This window comes from Psammomys obesus, unplaced genomic scaffold, assembly GCF_907164565.1.
Source record: "Psammomys obesus unplaced genomic scaffold, mPsaObe1.curated_primary_1811, whole genome shotgun sequence".
Lineage (NCBI taxonomy): Eukaryota > Metazoa > Chordata > Mammalia > Rodentia > Muridae > Psammomys > Psammomys obesus.
In genome coordinates, this window is record NW_026592890.1 from 18,908,102 (window position 1) to 18,934,277 (window position 26,176).

A 26,176-nucleotide genomic window follows, 5' to 3' on the forward strand; every position below is an offset into this window, starting at 1 on the left:
ACAAGAGATAGTTTTGTTTGTTGTGTTTCAGACGAAATACAAGCTATTAAACTGGAAAAACTTATCAGTAGTTTTGGGGATATTAACATGATGATTTAGAAACCATGATAAAAATGAATTACTTTTTTTTTTTTAGCAGGAAAAGCCCTTGTTTGGCTTATAACACAAAACGGCGGCTGGCAAGGGCATCGAAGGTGAATATCAGTGGTGGCGCACTTCATGCGACTAGATCAGTGGAAGCTGATGGAGTGCAGCGCTATCTTGAAGCTGTGTTGGGAAAGGTAAGAGATTTCGTGTTTCCATCGGCTCTTTCCATGAAATTTGGAAAGACACGTTCTTCCTTCTAAATGCAACAGGTTTATACAAAGAATGTGTTTTCTCCATGCGCTGTTTAATAGTTATACCCCTGACAGCTCATTCAAATGCCAGTAAGGACTGGCCTTCAGGCACCACTATGAAGGTATCCTTGCACACAGAAACACGCAACAAGATTGACCATCTGTCTAGAATGCTGCATAAAGTCCTTGATAGCTGCTATCTGTGAGAAATGTGGCTTCTGGAAATATACATTTCAATCCCCCTTGTATATGTTCCCAGAAGTGAGTAATGAATAATAAATGAGCCCCATCCATAAAGCCCTCACTAGAAAAACAACTGTAGCACCTTTCTAAGTTTATAGCTCAAGATAGGCACCACTGGACATAGCAGCATTTTCTTTGAGCACTGCAGACCAAATTTACTATCTTCTGTGAAATTTAAGTAAGTAAATTCAAGCAGTCTTCTTATTGCCAACCTCTCCAGGAACATGGCTTCCTCTTGGGCAGTTATATAATAAAGCAGCTTGGAGTTGACTGTCAGCAGGCCCTCTTCCTCAGAAGAGCATCTTCATGAAAGTAGTCTTTCAGCCGTTCAGGTCTTCTCAAGGTTTTCACAGACTAGCCTTTACTTTGAGGCTAAGAACTCTTAACTTCATTAGGCTCCTTAAGCATTGAATGAATGTATATTGTTTAGTGAGAAAAACTGATGATGCCAGATTTTTTTTTTCAAAGTTCAGGAAGACTGTGTGTGTAAGTCAAATTCAAAGGGATTTAATAATTACTTGATGGGTCTGTGTCATTTAGTAAGCTAGGAACTGGGCACAAAGATGAGGACACCTGACATCTGATGAAAGGGGAGGAGGTCCTCCCCTATCAGGGGACTTGGAAAGGGGCAGGGAGGAGACCAGGGAGGGAGTGTGGGGTTGGGGAGGGAATGAGGGAGCGGGATACAGCTGGGACACAGAGTTAACAAAATGTAACTAAAAATAAAAATAAAATAAAATAAAATAAATAAAAAAATTAAATAATTAAAAAATAAAAAAAAAAGAAATTGGTCAAAGCTTTTGTAAAGGGTAATTTCTTTAAAGGCAGAGCTGATTTGAATAGTTAACAATGAAAGGATAATTTTAAAGGCAGTTAAACTTAACCCCTAAAGCCACAATTTTCAATTAGCATGGCTTATTCAGAGAAAAGCAAATTATTCCACATGAATCATTATCTTTATTTCAGGAAGACATTCCCAACTCGAATCCAATCATGTCTCTTAAAAATTACAGCATAAAACATAAAATTGGAGGATTAAACATTGTGGGTTTTCACTACTGTTTTCTATGATAAGCGTTTTCTTTATTATCTTTAAATTGGTTTGCATTTCTTGGAGGAATCATTAGCATGCTGAGAGCCCAATCATGGAATCATAAACAGCCATGGTGACGTTTACTAGATGTTAATGCTACAAACATTATAAAATTTTTCTGAGTCACACTTGGAAGGCAAGAAAATTATCAGAAATGCAGAATAAGCTGATCTAATAATTATTTTAGAAAATAATACAACAAAAATATTATTTCTTTTTATACACATTGTAATGATTTAGTACAATGTCTCTCATTCAAAAATTACTGAAACAAAGTTGATACTCAAACATTATCTATTCATTCAAGAATCTATCAACACAACTTAGAAAGACAGAAAGCAGAGCTAAAATAAAATATTGTAATCAAATATTAAAAATAATTTTACATTATTTAAAAATTTTAAATAAATTAATGTATAGTATCTAAGTTTGTAAATGATTCAAGGCCAATAAGAAGTTGTTTCATATAAGTTATTATTTAAGGCATGCTGAAATTTTAATTTCATATGTTTTTAATACCCTCACTAATGAAGATATTTATAAAACATGTATTTTGCACCGCCTATTCGAAATGAATTTTCACAATGGCAAATAATGTAGTCACTAATTACATCATACATGTTTTAATCTATCACCATAAAACCTAGCATCCATCCAAGAAGCACTCACTGCACCCAGAATGTGCTTAAAGAAATTTAATAATAAAATTATATAAGATATATAAACTCAAATAAAATGGAAACGACCCACAAACTTGACTGACACTGTAAGGAGTGGATCAAAATCATCCAAGGGAATATTCTCATAGTCAGTAGCATGAATGAAATCAAGGAGGACATTTTATTGTTGTGATGTGAAAATTATTTCTCAGTAGTTAATAAAGAATTACTATGGTAGGGAAATTCTACAAAATATTACGCTCACTTTAATTTAGAAACAAGTCACTTTTACCTTTAGTTTTCAATTCTGAAATTAAGAGTTCATAACAAAGTATAGTACTACAAGCAATATTATAGTAAAGAAAAATCTTAATTTTTTTTATAAGACAGGTCATAGGAATTTTAGACATCAAAAATTTTTGTGGCAATTCTGAAGTAAAGATAGTTTTCATTGTTAAGTAGGAGAAATATTAGGGATGTCTGGTGTGTGCTTATGGAGACAAATATATGAACTAAGGAAAAATCTTACGGAATGGCTGGGGTTTCTCAAATGAATCTGAGACAAAGGGAAAAGAGTGGGGAAAAAAAAAAGCCTCCATATACCATACTATCTTGCTTTTTGTCTCACTAGAAGGAAAGTTTCACATGTTTGTGTACCAAGACATAAATGCAACAAGTTTACCTAGGTGTTTTTCAAAAGTTACTATTCTGTGTTACCATTTTTGCAAACAGATATTATTCAATTACTGAACAGTATGAAAAATCAGTATGACTATTATGTCTCACTTATATATGTTCGGATTAATAAAGCATCTGTTCTATTGAGATTTTACAATTGAAATACAGTTTCTTGAGATGCAAAGTTGAAAGTCTGTTTATTCTGTTCTTAAAATGCAGAGACATGACGCACAGACAAAATATTCTTGCTTCTTTGACTGGAGACATGGCTTTCTAGACTGCCGCTGTGAACTTTCCACATTTATCATTTCTAGCCATTTACCAGAAAGTTTAAAAATTCAGTCTCTGTAAATTGCACAGTTGAAAGTAATTCTTAGAAGTCTGGTGATCTGGAGGGGACAGGAGTTCCACAAAGAGAGCAACAGAAGCAAAAAATTCTGGGCAAAGGGGTCTTTTCTGAGACTGGTACTCCAACCAAGGACCATTCATGGAGATAACCTAGAAATCCTGCACAGATGTAGCTTATAGAAGCTCAGCCTCTAGGTGGGTGCCCTAGTAATGGGAACAGGGACTGTCTCTGACATGAATTCAATGGCTGGCTCTTTGATCACCTCCTCCAGAGAGGGGAGCAGCCTTACCAGGCCACAGCAGAAAACAGTGCAGCTAGTCCTGATCAGAACTGATAGGCTAGGGTCAAAGGGAAGGGGAGAAAAACCTCTCCTAGCAGTGGACTTGAGAGGGGCATGGAGGAGATGAGAGAGGGATGGTGGGATTTGAAGAGCATGAGGGAGGGGCTACACCTGGGATACAAAGTGAATAAACTGTAATTAATAAAAATAAATTTAAAAAAGAAAGTTTTTCAACATATTATTACAAAAAAATTCAAGTGGGATAGCTGAAAGAAAAAAAATAGGACAAGTACAGTCATTCAGTCTTTCAGAAGATTAGAAAATACAAAGAATAGTAGATGTAAAAACATTTTGAAAGTTATAAAATTGAATTCACATCAGAGACAGCCCCTTTCTAGGGAGCCACATGGACACTGAGCTGCCATGGGTTGAATCTGTGCAGGATTCTAGGTTATCTCCATGCATGGTCCTTGGTTGGAGTATCAGTCTCAGAAAAGACCCCTGAGCATCCTTTCCAGTCCACAGAGGAAGACAATGCAGCCAGTCCTGATGAGACCTCATAGGCTAGGGTAAGATGGAAGGAGAGGAGGACCTCCTCTATCAGCGGCCTGGTGGAGGGGCATAGCAGAAGAAGAGGAAGGAAGTGTTGGATTGGGAGGTGACGATGAGGGAGGCAGCTACAGCTGGGATACAAAATGAATAAATTGTAATTAATAAAAAATAAATTAATTAATACAATAAAAAAAGAAAAGTTAGTGAGGGGTTTCAGAATAGTGAATATAATTGCCAAAAATTCAGCTCGTTAAAATACTTCATAATTGTTTGTTATGTGAAAGAGGTTTTATCATGTGCTCATAAAGCATAATACTTTCTTTAACAAGACTAGTGTTATGACTAATTTGTTTGTCAACTTGGTTGCATCTGGAATTAACCAAAGCCCCCAAATAGATAGAAACATCAATGAGGGACTATTTGTTTAATTAAATCACTTAAAGTGAACAGATTGATATCTAATCCAGATCTTTGAGGCAATAAATAAATAAATAAATACATAAATAAATACATAAATAAATACATAAATAAATACATAAATACCTCTAATCCCTGTTACTTCTTCTACTATCACAGAAGAAGAAAGTCCTCTTTGCCTTCTTGCTCCTGCCCTCAACTGCAAATCCATTCCTCAGTAGCACTAGGGCCTACTTTGGGATTCCATAATATACTGAATATCAGCTGAGATATTCAGTTGTATGGACTAAACAACTGTTTGATCTTTGGAACTTCTGTTCATAGGCAGTCATTATTAGAGAAAGAGACAGACAGACAGACAAGCAGATAGAGAGAGATTCATTCTATGTTTTGTTATTTTAGTGAACTCTAATACAATGAGAGTTTGAGAAGAAAATGTCAAGTGAACAAATGATTTTGGTGGAATGAATAATGTTCTAGAAATCACCATAGAACAATAAAGTGTATACATCACACCCAGAAGGCATAGAAAGTAGATTTAATATAGTTAACATTGTTTGAGAAGATTTCAAAGTAAATGTCTTGGAATTCCCTTCCCTTCACTTTACAAAGAAATAAAATGAACAGCTTTGAACTCCTTATGCCTGCATCTCTCAGGGTAGTTACGGATAAATGTTAAAACTAAATAAGAATCACCTTGTCACTTCCATTCCTTTGCCATTTCTACTTTAAACTGTTGAAATTAAGTTATAATAGTCACATTGCTTTATGACGTATTTTTCATGACATTTGACTGACTGGAATTAAAGAAAAATAGTCTGAAAACTATTTAATTCAATTGTTTTTGGGTTTTGTTGTTGTTGTTGAATTAGATAATTAAGTGACATATTTAAAAATATTTTTACCTTTAGAATAAGAGTGATATCAATGGGTTAAAGAAGTTTCTTGAGAAGTGCTTCCAAAAGTGATCACTGAGCACAACTTCCCACAAACCTTCTTCAAATAGGGAACCTCAAATCATAGCAGTAATTCCATCCGCACCTGTTCTGTGCTCTTCTTGTCGAATTCCTTAGCCTTGTAACCTAGACTCCTTCACCTAGATGGCTTCACCGATACCAACCAGTCTGCTTTGCCTTCACCCTACTTTTTGACCAAAAGACTTGGTTCATTTTCTGAGCTTCAACATGCATTAACATCATCCACTCTACCAAGATTTTTGGCTTGTTCCTATTTCTAGACAGAGAACCTAGACTCCCCCAATCTCCTCTCCAACGACCCACTCTAGCTCCACCCATGCCAGTTCAGACCATGTATTTTGAACTTGAATCCAGCTCAATGAGTTCACCAGCTCCCCTCTTCCACACATTTTTTCCAGTCTCATATACAGTGTCCAGATCTAGGATGTATCTACATAGTATCTCTAAGATCCAGGCTTAGAACAGACACACATTTTGTGATCACCTGACTTCATCACATTCATGTCACATCTAACCTCAGCTAGCATATCCTATGTTCTGTCCAAGCCTGCTGTTTCCATAGAAGACAAAGATCTATTAAAGAACTTCACATACCCAGGTCTCATTAAAAAAAAATGATATGAAAAATCAATATAGTTCTTCCCACAAAACCAAAAAACAAAGCAAGCGAGCAAAAAACATTACCCCTATAAAATCTCTTCCTATGAGAATTACCGAGGTGAGCGCCATAATACTGAATTTAAAAGAAAAAATCAAATGCTTCATGAAAGGAATTCAAACACTTTAAAGAAGACATAAAGAACAGCTCAATGAAAGAAAAGAGGACAAATATCTAAAAGATGTCTAAGATAAAACAAATATAAGACTGATGGAAATGTCAAAAATATTCCATGACTTGAAAATGCAGTTCAATAAAGATACAGAAAAATTGAAGAGAACTCAAGCTGAAATGCTCATGGAACTAGGAAAATATAGATGGAAGAGACAAGATGTATCCCCAAACTAAAAAAAGAAAAAGAAAAGAAAACCATACCTATACAGATGTGGAAATAACAGCAACACAAAATAACATCCGTGATGGCATATCACAGTTAAGTATTTTAATACACAAAACAAGTGTATCAAAAGTCTCACAAGTCAGAAAAAAACACGTCAAGCATTAGATGAAAATAATTGTTAATTTCTCAGTGAAAAGGTGGAAAATCAGAGATCTTGGACAAATAAATGCACTCTAAAAGACCATGACTACCAGCCTAGAGTACTGTCGCAGCAAAATGATCTGCCCGAATTGGAGCAGAGAGAAAACTTCCACAATTCTAAACAAAACAAAAACTAAAAAAACTCCTCTACAGCAGAACAACACTAAACAAAATGGGGAAGGCAATAAGTCAGACTGAAGAGAGGAATTAGCATAGCTAAGAAAGTGTAGACAAAAAAAAAAAGAAGCTGTAATTAAAAACCATATGGCTGAGAGTACAAACAACAAAGCCAACAACAACAAAAAAAATGATTGTAATCACACACACCTTCCAATAGCATCTTTAAATATTAATAGCCTCTAATGCTTCACTAAGGGACACATAATAAAAGAATGATTTAAGAAACAATATATATCTATTATATACAAGAAACTCATCTTTGTTTTGAAGTTAGGAAACATTTTAAACTGATAGGATGGAAAACCAAAAAAGTACTCAAATAAATCTGATCAGAAAGCAAACATTATGATCCTAATACCTGACAAAACAAACCTCAAGTGAAAGGCAATCAGAAGAGGTAAAAAGAATTCTAATGTGCTCTATAAGCTGAGCATAGCAGTGCATGCTTGTATTTCCATTACTTGCGAAGCTGAGACAATATTATGATATGAAGTTCAAGGCCAGCAAGATCTAGATGATGATACTTCATCTAAACATTCTTTTATTTTATTTTATTTTATTTTTATTTTTTTCTTATCAGTTACATTTTATTAACTCTGTATCCCAACCGTGTCCCGATCCCTCATTCCCTCCCAGTCCCTCCCTCCTTCCCTCATCTCCACCGTGCCCCTTGCCAAGTCCACTGATGGGGGGACCTCCTCCCCATTCATCTGACCCTGTTTTATCAGGTATCTTCAGGACTGGCTGCAAAGCTCTCCTCTGTGGCCTAACAGGACTGCTCCTCCCTTGGGGGGTTGGGAGGCCAAAGAGCCAGTCATTGAGTTCCTGTTAGAAATAGTCCTTGTTCCCTACACTATGGGAAGCCAATTGGTTACTGAGCTACCACAGGCTACATCTGAGCAGAGGTTCTAGCTTACATTCATACATGGTCCTTGGTTGCATGTCAGTCTCAGAAAAGACCCTGTGTCCAGATATATTTGGTCCTTGTGGAGCTCCTATCCTTTCCTCATCAGACTAACTCCCCTTCTTTCTTATGATTCCCTGTACTCTGCCAAAGGTTTGGTCATGAGTCTTTGCTTTGAAAACACTGCTAGTTAGAGTCTTTCGAATGCACTCAGTAGACTCCTGTCATATGTTCAATGCGCATCCCATCTGTCTTTCTAAACGAGGATTGATAATCTTACCCCATGTCCGCTCTCTTGATTATCTTTTTTAGGTGTATAGATTTCATTATGTTTATCATATCTTATAGGTCTATATAAGTGAGTATATACCGTGTTTGTCTTTCTCCTTCTGGGATATTTCACTCAGGATGATCTTTTCTAGATCCCACCATTTGCCTGCAAATATCATGATTTCCTCCTTTTTGATTGCTGAGTATCATCTAAACATTCTTAAGTGAGTGAGATAAAGTAATCATATATGTGTGTGTATTTATGTATGTATCCATGAATATATGTATAAACAAATAACACCCAATACAAATAAAGACACACCCACATGTCTGAGAAAATTTTAACTTGAAATAGAGGAAAACAGATCATTGGAAACCTGGGATGGAGAAAAGGCAGATTGTTATGGGACACAGGAAACATGGATAGAGAAGGAAATCTTGATTATCTGTTTAGTTGAGTATTTCACAGGTATTATTACATTAAAATTGATCAAATACAAGACTTCATTTTAATTTATTTTTTCCCAACGTATTTCTATTAATTATTTGGGGATTCCATAAAATACATACTGATAACATTCAATTCACATTCCTCCGGGTCCATCCCTAGTCTTGCACCTTTCCCTAAAAAAAGAATATAAAACATACACCAAGTCTAAGCTGTTTTGCTCATACGCTTATTGGAGCATGGTCAAATTCCAACTGGCCATCCTGCTATAAATAGCTGAGTCCCTTCCCACCTCTACCCCAACTCACTTAGAAAACATCAGCCTTGGACAGTCACACTTCGGCATCTCCATCACAATTCTTTCACTTTATTTCATTTTCGTTTATTTATTTTATCTTATCAGTTTGCAGCCTGATACAATCCCTACCCCCACTCCACCTAGTCCCGCCCTCACACCTCCCTCTCTCCATTCCCCCCTCCTTCTTGTCAGAGAAGAGGGGGTCCCTAAGGGTTACTAACCCACCCTGGCACCTCAAGTCATAGTAGGACTAAGTGCATCCTCTCCCACTGAGGCCCCACAAGGCAGCCCAGCTAGGGGAGAGGGATCCAAAAGCAAGGAACAGAGTCAGAGACAGTCCCTACGCCATTGTTAGGGGACCCACACAGTGACCATGCTGCCCATCTGTTACATAATGTGGGGGTACTAGGTCCTGCCCATGCAAGCTCTGGTGTGCTACAGGACTCTACCCTCTCTCCTCTTTAATATTATTATTCTACTTTTAATAGCAAGAGATCAACTTTCTCTTATTTTAAGAACCTTCGGGTCCTCTCCTATCAGTGGACTTGGAAAGGGGCAGGGAGGAGATGAGGGAGGAAAGGTGGGACTGGGAGGGAAGGAGGGAGCGGGATACAGCTGGGATACAGAGTTCATAAAATGTAACTAATAATAAAAATTTTAAAAGTTTAAAAAAAAAGAACCTGCGGGACAGCACTGTTTGGCTTTCCGTGCATGGTTTATTTCACTAAAAACTCTAACTTCCAAATTCATCCATGCAACAAGAAATGATTGGATTTTGTATTTTATGAGAGAATTGTATCCATACACACACACACTCATTTTTCATACATTTGCCCATTGACATTTACACTAATTAAGTTAGGATGAAGTAAGAGTGAGTAAAGCTTATTTTTGAACACACTAATTTACTTTCTATATGTACTTCATAGTGGAGTGAATAGCTCCACTTTTAGTTCTGTGAGAGGTTCACCAAATGGCCTCTCCTGATCAATGCTGGAAGAATTGAAGCTGGAAACCATGGATCTCTAGGCAGCAAAGTACCTGAATACATTTTGCACAACAAGGCTTTTTATTATTTTTATTATTACATCTCCTTTGAAAGAGAGTTACAAGTTTTAATTCAACAGAAAAGCCCTCTCTGTGGGCAACATGTTCAAGATTATATAAAGCACAAATAGCTTTTCGGCTATTTATTTGTCTCCATAAAAACATCTGTATTAAGAAACATCATTTGTCCTAAATATCCTCTAGAAATTGAGGAGGTTCACAGGCATTTTTGGTTTTGTTTGTTTGTTTTTCTCACATAAGTTGGAATTCCAATTTCCTTTCTTGAGAAATATTAGCATCAGATGTTCCCATGCCCAAGTCACAAATTCATTATATCCTCACAAAAGTTTAATTCAAACCAAATGGTTCTAAATTTTTCTTTTTATATTATTATTATTATTTATTAGAGTTTATTCACTTTGTATCCTGGCTGTAGCTCCCCACCATCTCCTCCTGGTCTACCCACCCTCCTTATGCCCCTCCATTAGTCCACTGTTAGGTGAGGACCTGCTCCCCTCCTATCTGACCCTAGCCTGTCTGGTCTCATCAAGGCTGGCTGCATCATCTTCCTCTGTGACATGGCAAGGCTGCAGCTCCAAAGGAGAGGTGGTCAAAGAGCCTGCCATTGAGTTCATGTCAGAGACAGCACCTGATCCCCTTATTAAGGAACCCACTTGGAAACTGAGCAGCCCTTGGGCTTCATCTGAGTAGGGGGTCTAGGTCCTTTCCATGCATTGTCCTTGGTTGGAGTATTGGTTTCTGCTGACTCCCCTAGGCCCAGGCTTTTCGGCTATGTTGGTCTCCTTGTGGAATACCTGACCCCTCCAGGTCTTTCTATCCCCCCTTCTTTCATAAGATTCCCTGCACTCTGCCCAAAGTTTGGCTATGAGTCTCAGCATCTGCTTTGATACCCTGAAAGACAGAGTCGCCACAGTTCTAATTTTTTGAGACACATTCATAATAACTATCTCAATTTACTAAATTCTGATGCATTTTTTTTCTTTCTCAGAAATTTTATTTTCCATCAGTTTGATAGAATAATGGGCAGAAACTTAACATCTTGTAATTAAAATTCTAAATCACTTTCTTATTTTAACAAAAATATTTTTAAGTTTCAAAAAAGAAAATAATTTGCATATTTTTTTCTAAAATAATGATAGTAAGTTTGTACTTTAAGAAACTTTAAAAGATTACAAAATACATCAAGTCTATGGAGTTCTGTGGATTGTAACTTTTAAGTAAGCTTCAAATGATGCTGACTTTTTAATATTATGAGCAATGGTGTTATTATAACCCAACAAAAATGCTAATTCTTTCAGATTAATCCCAATTTAAATTTTTAATGCTATGCTACTTTGTATTCTGGGAAAAATATATTATGTAAATGTCTTTAAAACTACAGTAATAAAGTCATCAAAGTGTGATATAGAAAATCATTGAATCTTACAATTATTTTAAACAAAAAAAATTACCTTCCTATGCTTTTAACATAATGGTAAGCAAAATCTTAATAATTGCTGCTGTATTTAATACTTCTAGAAACAAACGTTATACGCCATAACAAATTAAAATACAGTGTTTGTTTAGCCATTGTCACAGCCAATATCTGACTTTTCGATAATAATCTATGCCTGGGTATCAACAACAACAACAACAAATAATTAAAAAGTGAGCTTATTTTAATTTTTTTATTATTTTAATTTTTATTAATTACAGTTTATTCACTTTGTTTCCCGCTGTACCTCCCTCCTCCCCTTCCTCCCAATTCCACCCTCCTTCTTCTCCACCCGTGTCCCTTTCTCAGTCCACTGAAAAGAGAGGTCCTCCTTCCCTTCCCTCTGACCCTAGTCTATCAGGTCTCATCAGGAGTGGCTGCATTGTCTTCCTCTGTGGCCTGGTAAGGCTGCTCCCCCCTTGGGGGGAGGTGATCAAAGAGCAGGCCAATCAGTTCATGCCAAAACCAGTCCTGTCTCATTAAAAACATCATTTTCATCATATATTATGATTTCAAATGTGTCTTTAAATTCTCAAACATTAATACTTCATCTATAACTTCTCTTGAAATTTCTGCTTCCTGATTTTATCTAGTTAGCTTTAAGAGTAAATATTGGAGGAGATCCAAGAAAGCAGTGTACAGCATACGCTTTATCTGAGGGACAGAGGAACAAAGACTCTGAAACCGGTGAGTGGACAGGCTGCTGTATCTGGAGCATCGACTCGTGATTCCCAGTCTGAAGGGGACATCCCCGGGAGTTGGGTTGATTGGATCCAGGCATCCACTCCCCCATGGCTGTCTCCTGGGTACAGGAGAAGTGAACTGTGGGCCCCTTACCCCTTTTCAAGTACTCCTGTGAGTGTGGACTCCCAGATCCAGGGACTGTCCACTCTAGCAGCCAGTCATCGAATCCCTCCCACACCTCTGAGTGCAGTGCCAGGATTCCTGGGACAGTGTCTGGGCATCCACTCCACAGATCTGCTGGTAACCCTGTGGAGAACAGGTGAAGAATAGAATCACGTGGATCCAGGATCCAAGATGTCAGAGCACAGACAAATCTGAGTACCAGGAGAGCAGTGTTGGGCATGCTTGTAAGCCCAGGAGTGCAGCGCCAAGCAGGCCCCCAGTTCCCTTCTGAGGCACCCCATGGTTGCAACCCACACTTATGTCGTGAACATGGTTCTCATTTCTGTCTGCACCCTCCCCTTTGGGTTTCTAGTGCATTCTCTCCCAATGACCTTCAATGCACCTGCCCACACCCACACCTGAGTCTGCACCAAAACCTGTACCCCACCTTTCAAGACAGTTGCACCTGAAACCTGCCTTCTGTAGCTGCATCAAAATCATCACCACTCATTCTTGAGCCCTTGAACTTCTCCCATTTTCCTGAATACTACTCCAAACCCCACAGATAGGTGGATCCAGGCTTTCGTGTAGGTTATAGGAACAAACAGCCAAGGCTACAGACAACCATATGGCTAAGGGCAGCTGAAACACAGGAAAATGACCTTAAGTCTATGATTATGCAGTTATTAGAAGCACCTAAGGAAGAAACAAAGAAATCTCCCAAAGAAATACAGGCAAATAAAACAAAATAAATACAGGCCATCATAGACAGATAAGAAACCCACAATCAAACAGGTGAAGAAAATGAATGAAATTGTTCAAGACATGAAAATTGAATTAGAATTAATAAAGAACACACAAACTGAGAAAACACTGGAAATAGAAAACTTAGAGAAGAGATCAGGAACCAGAGAGGTAAGCATCAAAAAAAGAATTCAAGAGATGGAGGAAAGAATTTCAGGCATTGAAGACACTAATATCTATCAACATCAATGACCTCAACTTTTCAATAAAAAGACATAGACTAACAGAATGATTGCAAATACAGAACCCAACATTGTGCTGCATTCAAGAAACACACCTCAGCAACAAAATTAGACAATACTTCAGAGTAAAGTGCTGATAAATATTTCACAGGCAAACAGGTCCAATTAGCAAGTAGGATTAGTCATCCCAACATCTAATAAATTAGACTTTTAAGCAAAGTTAATCTAAAGAAATCATTCTCATCAAAGGAAAAATCCACCATAAGGATATCACCATCCTGAATACTTAAGCCCCAAATACAAAAGCACCTGCATTCAATAAAGAAACAATATATACATTGATCCCAATATATTGACAGTGGGATATTTCAACACCCCACTCTCACCAAGGGACATATCATTGAGACAGAAGCCAAATAGTGAAATAATGAAGCTTATACAGGTTATGAATCAAGTGGACCTAATAGAACCTTTCACCCAAACACAAAAGAATATACCTTCTTCTCAACACCTCACAGAACCTTCTCCAAAACTGACAATATAGTCAGGCACAAAGCAAGCCTCAAAAGATACAAGAAGATTGAAATAGACTCTTGTATCCTATCAGACCACTATGGTCTAAACTTGGACCTCAACAATAACAGAAATAGCAAAATGCCTAAATATGCATAGAAACTGAACAACTCTCTATTTAAGGACAGCTGGACCTGGGAAGAAATAAAGAAAATATTAAAGACTTCTTAGAATTCAGTGAAAATGAAAGCACAACGTATCTAAACTAATGAAAGCAGTGCTAAGAAGAAAGTTCATGGCACTCTACCTTCAGAAAGAAGTTTGAGACATCTCATACAAGCAACTTAAGGGTACACCTGAACGCCCTAGGAAAAAAATAAGCAGGCACACACAAGAGAAGCAAACAGCTGGAAATAATAAAACTCAGGGCTCAAATCAATAAATTAGAAACAAAGAAAATAATTCATAAAATCAAGGTAACCAAGAGCTGGTTATTTGAGAAAATCAACAAGATAGGTAAACCCTTTAGCCAAAGTAACTAAAAGTCAGGGAGACACTATCAAAATCAACAAATTCAGAAATTAAACTATGGACAAAAACCAATGGGTCACAAAATTTGAAAATCTAAATAAAATGGACAATTTTCTTGGTAGGTTCCACTGACCAAAGTCAAATCAAGATCAGGCAAATAAATTAAATAGTCCTATATCCTCTAAGGAAAGAGAAAAAGTAATTATAAACCCAGAAGCAAAAAGACACACATGATATATACTCACTTATAAGTGGATATTAGACCTATAATATATGATATATATACTAAAATCTGTACACCTAAAGAAGCTAAACAAGAAGGAGGATCCTGGGTAAAATGCTCAATCCTCTTTCTGAAAGGCAAATGGGAAAGACACTGCAAGTGATAGAAGAGAGGGAACAGGACAGGAGCTTACCACAGATGTCCTCTAAAAGACTCCACCCATCAGGGAATAGAAGATGAAGTAGAGAATCACACCCAAACTTTGGGCAGAGTGTATCTCCAAGTGAGTCTCCTAATAAGGGGAACGGAGAGTCTCCTAATAAGGAAGCAGGGGCAGTTTCTGACATGAACTCATTTGCCTGATCTTTCATCACTTCCCACTGGCCTTAGCAATCTACAAAGGAAGAGGATCCAGGCATTCCTGATGAGACTTGATAGCCTAGGGTCAGAGAGTGTAAGAGGAGAACTCTCTATTTTCAGTGTACTAGGGGAGGTGGATGGGGGTGGGGAAGGGACGGAGAGTGGGACGAGGTGGGGGAAAAGATGTAGGGGTTAAATTGTAAAAAATAATAAATAAGTAAATATACAGATAAATAGATAGATGGATTGATAGACAGATAGATATAAGAGAAAATAGTAAGTTCTGTGTAAATATACCCATAAACCGAGATCACTATCTTTGAGGCAATCTAGCTTGTAAATACAGAGCATTATTACAGTTTAACTCTCTAATGCCTCCTTTAGGAATAATGTAGCTTTTTAAAAAAGCCTTTTTAAGGTGTTCAGTATCATTAGAATAAATAACACTTTAACAAAGTATTTATTTGCACACAGATTCTATGTTCTTTTTTATAAAATCCTTTTTCCTGTGTGGTGATACATGCCTATAATTCCAACACTCTTTTTTTGAATTTTATTTTTTTCTTATCAGTTACATTTTATTAACTCTGTATCCCAGCTGTGTCCCGCTCCCTCATTCCCTCCCAATCCCACCCACCCTCCCTCATCTCCACCATGCCCCTTTCCAAGTCCACTGATGGGGGGACCTCCTCCCCATTCATCCAATCCTGTTTTATCAGGTATCTTCAGGACTGGCTGCAAAGCTCTCCTCTGTGGCCTAACAAGACTGCTCCTCCCTTGGGGGGGTGGGGAGGTCAAAGAGCCAGTCATTGAGTTCCTGTTAGAAATAGTCCTTGTTCCCCTCACTGTGGGAAACCAATTGGTTACTGAGTTACCACAGGCTACATCTGAGCAGAGGTTCTAGGTTATATCCATACATGGTCCTTGGTTGAATGTCAATCTCTGAAAAGACCCTGTGCCCAGGTATATTTGGTCCTTCTGGAGCTCCTATCCTTTCCCCATCATACTAACTCCCCTTCTTTTATGAAATTTGCAGGCAAATGGTGGGATCTAGAAAAGACCATTCTGAGTGAAATATCTCAGAAGGAGAAAGACAAACATGGTATATACTCACTTATATAGACCTATAAGATATGACAAACATAATGAAACCTGTACACCTAAATTTTAAATACTGTGGGTAATGAAATTGTAAAAGCTCAAATTCAATCATATCCATGCCTTTAAGAATCAAATTGAAAAATAGCATTGGAAAAATTCATTCTGTCACTTTCAAAATCAGAAAAAGATTTTTGATGTTGTTGGATAATCTAAAGTCCAAAGGACAGTTTTAAATCAGTGACAAATGATTATCTTTCAAACTCTCCAGCCTAATTATATTAAAAGGGTATTTCAAATAAAAAAAAAAAGATAATCAAGAGAGCGGACATGAGGTAAGATGATCAATCCTCGTTTAGAAAGACAGATTGGATGTGCATTGAACGTATGACAGGAGTCTACTGAGCGCATCTGAAACACTCTAACTAGCAGTGTTTTCAAAGCAGATACAAAGACTCATGACCAAACCTTTGGCAGAGTACAGGGAATCCAACACTTTTTTAAGGCATATAGGCAGGCAGATCTCTGCCAGTTGGAGGCCAGTCTGGTCTATCTACAGAGACCAGCTCAGATTACATAGTGAGCACCTGTTACAATTTAAAAAAAAAAAAAAAAAAAAAAAAACTTAAAAATTATTTTTATTATGTGAATGTGTGTGTATGTGTGCTTGCCATGGGGCATAGGATACTCTGGAGCTGGAGTTTGAAGTGGTTATAGGCGACCCAACTTATATACTGTGAACAATGTGAAGCAATGCTGCTCTTAACTGCAAAAACGTCTCTGAAGTCTCAGGGTTTTTGTATCTTTCGAGGTTGTGACACTTAACATCTTGGCTACTTAGGTATCTCTTGATTTTGTATTCTCACAATTTAAGTCTAAAGTACACTTATAATGAAGGGTTTTACCTGTGGTAGCTCAGTAACCAATTGGTTTCCCATAGTGAGGGGAACAAGGACTATTTCTAACAGGAACTCAATGACTGGCTCTTTGGCCTCTCCACCCCCCAAGGGAGGAGCAGTCCTGTTAGGCCACAGAGGAGAGCTTTGCAGCCAGTCCTGAAGATACCTGATAAAACAGGATTGGATGAATGGGGAGGAGGCCCCCCCATCAGTGGACTTGGAAAGGGGCATGGTGGAGATGAGGGAGGGAGGGAGGGACTGGGAAGGAATGAGGGATCGGGACATGGCTGGGGTACAGAGTTAATAAAATGTAACTGATAAGAAAAAAATAAAATTCCAAAAAAAAAAAAAATGAAGGGTTTTAGACACTAAAGGCCAATGTTTACACTGTTATTTTCTTCTGTGCTCAAGAGCACTTTCTATTGCATCAGAATCTTAATATTTTCGTTATAAATGTGATTACTTTTAAGAGTTTCAGAAAAGTTTTTGCTAAAAATTCCAGTTATTTTTGACATAGCTATATAACTTGTGAGCAATTTAATTTAACACAAGGAGCAATGACAGTCTGTGTTTCTTGGAACTTGAAACATGTTTTATTTAGAACAACAAAACTCTAAATTTGAGTTTGTTCAATTAGTGCTAATGTGACATAATGGCAAGATTAGTCCAGAGGATGTCTAAAAGTTTAGAAATAAATTAGGCTGGAAAAAGTTTCAGATGGAAGAGTACTAATTTCTTTGCAAGCATTTATTAAAAACAACAACAACAACAAAAAAAAAAACCCGCAATCAAATGCATAAGCTCTGTAATTGACTGTAAAATTCCGACATGTGTTACACAGTATAGCAATAATCTTCATGGTGAACAATAAGGTCATTTTTTTTTTTTATATCTAGCCATTGCTTTCCAAAGCGTTCATAATTAAATTGAGAATACAGAGAGAGACACTTGGCTTTTTATTTTAATAATGGCAATGAATGACATGTAATCCAAATTTTAAAAAGTGCCAAAACAAGTTTTATAAAAAATTAATTAAAAGAGTCATAAGTTTATTTATAGTGTATAACTTTACCGTAGAAAGATTTAAAAAAGGTGTTTTTTTTAAGTGTACATAATTTGTTCTCCCCTCTTTTTTTTTTTTTTTTTTTTTTTTTTTTTGGTTTTTCAAGACCAGGTTTCTCTGTATAACTCTGGATGTCATAGACTTTCTTTGTAGACCAGGCTGGCCTGGAACTCCACCTGCCTCTGTCTCCCTGAGTGCTGGGAGATAGGGTACAGAGTTTTATCCACTCTCAGTCAATATTATGACAAATGTCTTCATATTTGTGGTGATTTGAAATGAGAAATTTTCTCAGTAGGCTGGTTTATTAGAGAACTTAGTACCCAGTTAGTGACACTGTTTGGGAGGATGGTGTAGCTTTTACAGAGGAAACTAGCCATTGTGGGTGGCTTTGAGAGTCACAACCTCATCCCACATCCAGTTCTTTCTCTATGCTTTGGTTTTGGTTGAAGATGCTATCTCTCATTTTCTCTGGCTGTCTGATCCCTTGACTGTGCTAACAGATGGACTCTCTAGAACTACAACCCAGAATGAACTCTTACTTCTGCGTTGTTTCTTTTCTCATGGTGTGTTATCAGTGCTGCAGAAAAGAAATTAACACAATAATTATAAGCTTTTCTCATTTAAGATTCCTTTTATTCAGCTTTGTTACATAATTCATCAATACACTTATCTGTTCTTCTTGACCTAAAATAGCTTTTTATCTTGTCACTTTGCAACCATCAGAATCAAAAGTGATAAAACCTTACATATTCCCAACATGTTCTATAACTAAAAAGTCAGTGACAGAAATGTATTTGTTGGTTTCAAATTTTGAGTAATTCTTTTCTCTGATTTGAAACTTTATGTAATGTTGAAAGTCCAGGAGAGTGTGAGTCCCATGAAAGCAGCATAACTTACAAGGATCAGAAAGTTCAAGAATCTTATAAACCACCCATGTAAAGGCAGGCATTTTCCACGGTAGCCTTGGAGTATAATTTTCTTGCTCTATCATGGCTTACTTTTCTGAAGTGGGTACTTTTCACAAGTGCCTAAGGAAAACTTTAAACACTTCTTTTCTAGTCTGTATTACAGCTTGGCCGCAAACCTTGCCTTCAAATCTTTCAAATCTCCTCTCCCATCTCCCTGATTATTTTGCTTCACATTTCTTCTCCCATTCTTACTCTTCAATCTCTTCCTCTTCTTCAGACTCTGCATCCTCCTCAGTCTAAAACAAAATTTTGTTATGTATATCAACATTAAAGACACCTATCTAAATCCATGTATAGCGCCTTTTGCTGGCAATTCCAATGCTTCAGCATCAAATACAGGAGGATGGGGAGTTTAAACACCTCTGGAATATATAGAGAAACCTCGTTTCAAAAAGCCAGTTCTATGTATCCCAATGTAGTCCCCTCCTTCATTCCCTCCCAATACAAAGTAAATAACCTGTGATTAATCTAAAAAAATAAAAATTATTTTAAAAAATAAATTGCAAACATAAAAAAGGACAATTCTTGGGGTTATACATAAGAAGGGTGAGTTTTGGTTCCATGCACAGGGCCTAGTGCTCTTCCTCTAGCAGTGCAAAATGACTAGGCTAAGAGGAGCTCTGAGACCCCTCCTATTACTATAGGGATCTTCATCATTACCTTGAGCTTTTTGAACCTATCTTTTACATTTTTTCAAGAATGATGATAATATCATCAAGCAAATCTTTATTTTGAAGGGCAGAAAATATACATACTTACCTAGAAATAAAATTAGTAAAAACAATACAATAATAGATAAAATTTTGCTAAAGAGAAATAGCAATCTGATATGAAATGAAATATATGGAAATAAAAGGGTATGAGCTTTCAAATTCCATACAAGCATTTGGTTAAGGTAGCTATTGGAATCGGGTTCTTGATCCTCATAAGATCAGAGAATATAAATGCAGCAATGCAAGAGTCAAGAGAGGTAAGTAGTCTGGGAATCAATTCCAGATATAACATCCCAGGAAGTTTTACATGTTTAATATATGGAATACATATAAGAATTTCAGATTAGTTTAATTTATGACCATATGACTACAGATATTTTAAAACACTCTTCCTAAAAAAAATGTGAAAGTGCCAAGCAATTTTTTTCTAAATTTTCAAATATATTAAACAGCTGGGGAAGTATAGCAGTCTAGTTATATTAACAAAGAACAAGGTCCAGGGGAATAAGTCAAATCAATGCCAAATGCTCTTCTAATCTAATGTGGACACAAATCAGTTAGCAATGAAGATTCTAATAGTTCAAAATGTTGATGACAAAATCAGCAACAAAATGCAAGCTTGAATGAATGAAAAACATAGTATTTTGATATATTTTAGCATATTTGTTTTTCATAAGCAATGTAATTAAGTAAAGAGCAGAGTTGGTGATTAGATGATGCTCATTTTCTAGTCTACCTCAAATAACAAAAACTGCCTCGGTACCAAGTTGTGATTAGTTATCATGTCCCACGATATCTTCTGGCCTGGGAAGATTTGAAGTCTTTCCTTCCTTGGTAACCTTGGAAGCTTTACCTAACGCTTGTGCACAAGTTTGCATTTGTGTATATTCTCTTGATAATTAGACTGGAGGTATGTGTTCTGGAGAGATCACTGAGGAGCAGGACCTTATATCACACAGGATCAAGAGGACGAACTATTAACCAAGCCATTAGTCTACAGGAAAGCCATTATTTGTCCTCAGAATGTTACCAACGCTCACACACCGCACCCTTTGGAAGGATGTCTTACTCACTTTGTTCTGCTCTGGGCTGGGAGGGATAGTAGTTGTTTTGCTTCTGTAATTTGACAAAATCACTTTAGATATTTGGTTTCTTCTGTATTTCATCTGTCTCATCTCCTTCATATTTGTGTAAGTGTTCATAGTATGTATATATATATATATATATATATATATATATATATATATATATTCAATAAATAACTTAAATCAGTAAAGCTATGTGATATCCTCCTCTCTTTCTAGTCCTCCCCTTCCTCTCATCCACCCTTTGTCCCTTTTTCCTCAGAAAAAGGTAGGTCTCCCGTGGATATCAACCAGCCTTGGCATATCAAATTGCTGTAAGAATAGATTCATCTTCTCCTATTGAAGCTAGACAAGGCATCCTAGTTAGGGGAATTGAATCCAAAGGCAGGAAGCACAGTCTCTGCTCCTGCTGTTAGTAGTCCCACATGAAGACCCAGCTACAAAACTATTACATATGTGCAGAAGGCCTCGTTCCATCCCATGCATGATCTGTGATTGGGAATTCAGTCTTTATGAGTCCCTATGGACCCAGGTTACTTGAGCCTATAGGTTTTCTTGTAGCATCCTTGAACCTTCTGGCTCCTTCAATCCATCATCAGCCTCTTCCATAAGATTCCACAAGCTCTACCTACAATTTGTTTTGCTTAGAAGATATGTATGGGTAAAAGTTGAGGGAATGGTGAACCAATGTCTGGCCCAGCTTGAGACCCACTCAACAAGAGGGAGCCCTGATAGTATTAATGATATTCTGCTATACTTCCAGACAGGCACCTAGCATAGCTGTCATCAGTGAGGCTTCACCAAGCAGCTGATGGAAATAGATGCAAAAAGCCACAACCAAACATTAGGCAGAGCTGGACAAAGAAGAGTAGGGAATGATCTGGCAAACAATGCTTTTTCATCATAAGTTATTTAAAAGTCCAGTTCACAACAGGAAGATGGTGAATCATTTACAGTAACTCAGCCAGTGTCATCCCACCCCATAGAAAACCAATAGAATTATGTGAATATTTTTAGAGATGAAAAAGAATAAGATGGAAAGAATAAAGAGGGAGATAAAGTTGAAAGAGCGGGGAAAGAAGGTGTCCACAACAGCCTTTAATAACAGCATGGGCTGGAAAGGAGAATAGGGGCTTTCTCATTTCCCTTTACTATAATCTCCCTACTTAAAGTTCACTGCGCCTCCCGTGAATAATGCATGTGTGCTGACATTCTTGGGAGGAAGAAATAACACAAGACTTATTTTAATAAGCTTTAAGTGGGCAATACCATTATCATCTGTACTAGAAAAGCTCAAGTAGAGTTCATGAAATTCAGAGCAATTATTATGCTTTTGGATATATCAGCACTTATACTGAGTAGAGATAATCCTTTGCCATTATATTTAAATATGGAAAGATATTCTTTGGAATAATATTTTTTGTGTTTTACATATGACCAGGGTTCTCTCAACCCAAGGCTAAACACATGCAGCAAATATGTCTCATTTGTAGATGTTCTCTTTCAATAAAATTAATAATTAATATTAGAAGCCTCACACTAAAGATTAAGAAAATGGCAGAGTAGCCACTTTCAACAATGGAAATATCAAACAATGGAAAGCAGTAAGGACAGTTAACATAGTTACATTTTTTTAAAAAAAATGAAATTTCCTTCTTAGTGTGAGTACATTTTCAATGCATACTGTTATTATGTTTTCATACTTATATTTTTCATTAAATTTTGTTCTTTTTTTCCATGAGCCTAGTACGTACTCTGTCTTTTTCTGCATATCCACCAAAAATAAGGTTAAATAAAAACACATCATTGGTATAATGATAATGTATAGCCTAAATATATACCTGTATTGAAAGGTTTGCAGTTTTGAGTCTTCTACTACACACTTACAACTTATATAATTTATCTAGCTAACACATGAATTGTATCTCTAATCACTGCTGTCAAAATACCACATATGTCTACATTTGGTCAATTTTGTGGTCATATTAAACTTATCACTTAAAAGATGTCCTTATGGAAAATTTGCATGAATATTTAAGATATGGGTTTTTCTATTAATACACACAGGTATTGACCGTGAAAACTTTCTGCCGAGCCATCACTCTGCTATTGTTGAAAGAGTTATATTCGAGCAATCATAAGACTAGGACTTGCAGGACAAAATCCACCTATGTAAAATGACCAGAAACAAAGAGTTTCAAAAACAACACTGGATGTTTTTCATTGCTTTCTTGTTTCTTACATATACGTGTGTGTGGACATGTGCATGTGTGTGTGTTATATGCATGTATGAGGTAAAATGGTTTTGCTGCTTCATTGGAGTTTGTTTTTTTTTTTTTTTTAGTTGTTTTTGTTCTTGTTTGTTTTTATTTTGGGAGTTTTCCTTTTTTGCTTGCTTGGTTACTTGGCTGCTTTATTGCTTGGTTTTGAGGTGGTTTTGCCATGCACCCTTTAGATTTCTCTGACTTATCCTCTTCAGGGCAAAGATTGCAGATATCAGCCACCAAAACCAATTTTAATAAATTGTCATGACTTCAGTTTTGAAATGCAATTTTGAGAAACTCTCAGAATTTCCTAATGTTGATAATCTATACATAAAGTACATAAATAAATCTTAAAAATAAACAAATAAGCAAAAATATTTATAGGATCTGAAGAGTAGCTGTTAAGGAAAAGATATCAAGCTACAGTCCTTAGAACCCAGGGAGGTTAGGTAAAGAGGACAGTTATAGTTGGAAACATGGACCTCCCTGGAAAAGGAAAATAAAATGAGTCTGTAGCTGGCCTGGGGGTAGGTGGGGACAGGAGCAGCAGAGATCAGATCTGGGGAAGTTACAGAGGGAGACAATATGGAGATATACAGATGGAATTGGGGAGAAATTAGGGGGCCATATGGAAACCTCATGCAGTAGAAACTTTCTGGAATCTATGAAAATGACTTTAATGAGGAATGCTAGTAAGACTCCCAAAGAGTACAAACTGGCCACTATTTGTAGCCAGGCAAGGCATCCAGTAGTCGGACTTCATTACACTCTATTGAGTTGTTGTCATAGGACATTCTATGGATTATGGATCCCCCTAATCCAGGATGATACAAGGACAGAGGTAAAACCAGTAATTGTGTTTTGTTGTCCTCAGCAATGGCAGCTTCATACAATACAGAAAAAAAGAGCCAATATTATCTGTGTGAGAACCATCTACTCAATATACTGTGGGATGATTAGAACACTTGTGCATATACTGTAGTGCCTGCTTGAATTGAACAAGGACCATAATTATAGCTTTTCAAATTATTTGATGATTTTAAAAACAGTTACACCCATTGTTCAAGTGATTATTCACATTAATAATAGTGAATTAACTCTCTTAATGGGAGAAATGCATACAAAAGGAACATATGTTATTAAGAGAGAAGCAGAAGAAAGCTGTACTAATATGACCTATGTAAAGACACAAGAGCAGCATAAAGGAAGGAGGCAGTAAATAGAGAGGGCCAGTTGGTAGAGTATGAGTGGATATACCCATACATGTTCACGGAATATGGTAAATAACAAAAGACAAGTAACACTTGAGAAGTATTCCAGCCAGCATCAGAAAGTAGAAATGAAAACACTTTATCTGTATTGTGATCTGTAATTTTTTTTACAAGAAAATGTGATTGATGATAGAAGAAAACCATATCAAATAGAACAACACAACAACAAAAATCAGTATTTAAACGTTTTATGAAACCAATTATGTGTACTAGAGTCCATATAAGTAACAAGTCTATTGAATCTGTAAATTTATATAAATTGTAATTGTCCCAAAGCTACATATCTTGCAGAAATTAAAGAAAATAGGACCATCCCTAAATCTCTTATGTTTACATTGAGGGAAACTAGAGTTAAATAAAAGTAAGATTTTCATCCAACACTAGTGTTCTTTGTTTTTCAATTCATGTGATTTATTCTAGATAAATAATCACCTTTAGCGTCAGTTGAAACTCAGAAAATGATTATTTACTGACTCCTGAAAGTTAAAATGCAATGACTAATAAGAATGCTCACTTACTTGAATGCTGAATATATTAATCACAATGCGCTATATGTAACCTCGTGAATATCAAACAGTACTGCAGTCCCTAATAAAACAATTAGATTTGTTGCTGTTATTTTAGTGGTATGGCCTAAGAATGTGTATTCTTAGCCCTGTAATTATCACAGGAGTACATCTAACCTGCTATCATAATCAATAAATGGCACAGACACCTGATAGATTTTAAAATAGTCTTATGTCTCCTGGGACAGGGCGGATGTTAACCCTGAAAGCTACCTTTGCCTCCCAGCCCCATTGCAGGCTGCCTTCCATCCACAACTCCATAAATATTTGCCTATTCTTTATCTGGGCTGCTTCCTCCATCCATCCCACCCTGTGCTTCTCTCCATACTCACCTGTGGTGGCTCTCTCTCCTTTATTCCTCCTCCTCTTCCAGTTTCCTTCTTCTGTGATCCTCTACTGTCCTCAAAGCCCTTGAACCTTAGCTCTGCCACCTCACCTCTGCCCTGCCCAGGTGTAGGAAGTTTTATTTAGCCAATCATGAGGCAAAGTAACACAAACATCATTTTGGGGTACCTGAGGGATTGTTTGCAGAACAGTAAGAATCTCGGTGTTGGGGGATGAGATAATTAACATTTAATACAAAGCACCAGGCCATGCCACTACAGAGATTGCTAATATTTCAACTCTCAATAAGAGATATAGCTTCTCCCAGATCCTCTTCAGATTTATGATATAGATCCTATCACTCTTCCTTTCGTAGATGTTTTGCTCCATCTGATACCACCTAACTGGGTGTCTGCAGCAAGAAATTTGAGGATGAAGCAGGACACCAAGGGCTCCAGACATTGTGTAAGTTTCAAAGGGAATAAAAAACAACAGCCTTATCCACATAGTATTACACGGTCTTTAAAGAGAAAAGCCTATGTGTGACTGAATCCCTGTAAACCGACAGGGCCTATCCAAACCAGCAAGCAAACACCATGGTTTGGCTGAGAATTGTTCACCAAGGTACACCCATTGGTCCTAAGCTGCTGGCACCCTTTTGGAAAGTTGTAGAAACTCTTGGACATGGAGGCCAGCTGACCAGTGTGGTGCCACAGGGGTGGAACGTACAGGCTGTAGCAAAGCCCTGGTTCTGGCTCAGCTCTCTACTTCCTGAGTCACTAAAATGCCAGCAGGCTCCCATTCCTGCTACTAAGGACAGAAGCTAGTCCTATCGCCATGCCCTCTCATCATGCTGAGCTACATTTTCTGAGCGAGGGGCCAGAGTAAATCCTCCTTTAAGTTGTTTCCATCAGATAGTAAATAACGGAGTCAAAGCTGGCTGTATAAACAATGCTGCACCCCCACAAGAAAGTGAACACCATTAAACCAGTAAACACTGGGCCTGGGAAAGCAGAATTAGATGAAACTTATAAAAAAC